The sequence below is a fragment of the Emys orbicularis genome, chromosome 19 (genome assembly GCF_028017835.1).
Source record: "Emys orbicularis isolate rEmyOrb1 chromosome 19, rEmyOrb1.hap1, whole genome shotgun sequence".
In the NCBI taxonomy this organism is placed as follows: domain Eukaryota; kingdom Metazoa; phylum Chordata; order Testudines; family Emydidae; genus Emys; species Emys orbicularis.
The window spans coordinates 19,422,683-19,424,885 of NC_088701.1; positions in this window are offsets into that span (position 1 = coordinate 19,422,683).

Below are 2,203 nucleotides of genomic sequence, written 5' to 3' on the forward strand. Positions count from 1 at the left end.
CCTACTTCTGGCCTGTAGCAAGGAAGAATGCCACCCAATTACTCCAGTATTATGGTTCATTCTCTAAAGGATCTAGTGATGCTTTCTGGCCTTGAACTCTGTGAGCCACTTAATTCTGTAAACGCAAGTGTGTGTAAAGACCCATTGCACAGAGAACCTCTCCAGGTCTCCTATGCTGGCCTTATGTGGGTGAAAACAATACGTCCAACCCCGTTCTCTATACTCAGAGAGTATTATCCCTCACTGCCCTCCCATCTTCCCACACCGCAGTACACAGCAAGCTAGATCAGAACTTCTGTAGTGTTGAATGACGATGCTCGTCTCACCAGGCCGTTTCATTGACACTGCCAAGTACCATCCTGCTCCCACCTCTCCACCATCACCCTAGTTCCCCTGGGACCCACTTACGAGTGAGCCCAGGGAGATCCTTCTCAACTAGCCCTTGTGACTGACCCTTGTTAACCCACCAACAGCCTGGCTCAGGTGTTCTCAAACTTCATTGCACCAAGACCTCCTTCTGACAACAAAAGTTACTGCACAACCCCAGGAGGGGGAACCAAAGCCTAAGCCTGCCTGAGCCCTGCCGTCCGGGGGAGGGGGCAAAGCTTGGGCCTCACCACGAAAGCCAAAAGGGCTTCAGCCCCAGACAGGGAGGCTGTAACCCAAGTCCTGACACTCAGGGCTGAAGTCCTCAGGCTTCAGCTTTGGCCCCAGGCCACAGCAAGTCTAAGCCAGCCCTGGCGACCCCATTACAATGGGGTCCCGGCCCACTTTGAGAACCGCCAGAGCAAAATCCTGCCTGGCTCTGCATTGCCTGCTGAGAGCCAGTGGGGTCTTCCTCACCCCACACCTTCTCCCAATACCCCCATACACTCAGACCCTCCCGCCCTAGCTCCTTCAGATCCCCTACCTACACAGCTCCCTCCCAAAGCCCCCCCATCCTTTCCCTCGCTCCCAGTCTCCAGCCCCCGTCCTACCTACCCCCAACGCCCCTTCCCCCAGTCTCCAGCCCCCCTCCTACCTCCCCCCAACGCCCCCTCCCCCAGTCTCCAGCCCCCCTCCTACCTCCCCCCAACGCCCCCTCCCCCAGTCTCCAGCCCCCCTCCTACCTACCCCCAACGCGCCCTCCCCCAGTCTCCAGCCCCCCTCCTACCTACCCCCAACGCCCCCTCCCCCAGTCTCCAGCCCCCGTCCTACCTACCCCCAACGCCCCCTCCCCCAGTCTCCAGCCCCCCCGTCCTACCTACCCCCAACGCCCCCTTCCCCCAGTCTCCAGCCTCCCTCCTACCTACCCCCAACGCCCCTTCCCCCAGTCTCCAGCCCCCGTCCTACCTACCCCCAACGCCCCCTCCCCCAGTCTCCAGCCCCCGTCCTACCTACCCCCAACGCCCCCTCCCCCAGTCTCCAGCCCCCGTCCTACCTACCCCCAACGCCCCCTCCCCCAGTCTCCAGCCCCCGTCCTACCTACCCCCAACGCCCCCTCCCCCAGTCTCCAGCCCCCGTCCTACCTACCCCCAACGCCCCCTCCCCCAGTCTCCAGCCCCCGTCCTACCTACCCCCAACGCCCCCTCCCCCAGTCTCCAGCCCCCCTCCTACCTACCCCCAACGCCCCTTCCCCCAGTCTCCAGCCCCCCTCCTACCTACCCCCAACGCCCCTTCCCCCAGTCTCCAGCCCCCCTCCTACCTACCCCCAACGCCCCCTTCCCCCAGTCTCCAGCCCCCGTCCTACCTACCCCCAACGCCCCCTCCCCCAGTCTCCAGCCCCCCTCCTACCTACCCCCAATGCCCCCTCCCCCAGTCTCCAGCCCCCCTCCTACCTCCCCCCAACGCCCCCTCCCCCAGTCTCCAGCCCCCCTCCTACCTCCCCCCAACGCCCCCTCCCCCAGTCTCCAGCCCCCCTCCTACCTCCCCCCAACCCCTCCCCCAGTCTCCAGCCAGTTCCCTGTTCCTTCCTTCCCTACCCCGGGGCTCCTCCAGCCAACCCCCTCCCCCAGCCCCTAAGGTCCCTCCCAGCGCCCGCTGTCCCCCACGGTGCCCCCCCTCTAGAGTCCCTGCCCACAAGCCCCCCCCCTACTCACAGCGAGCCGGGAGGGGTTGGGGGTAACAGCAACCGAAGCCGTCTCCCTACCCCCGCGCCCGGGCCGGTTCAAATCTCCGCCCCAGCCAATCAGCAGCCCGCGGCGCCCCGGGCCCCGCCCCTTCC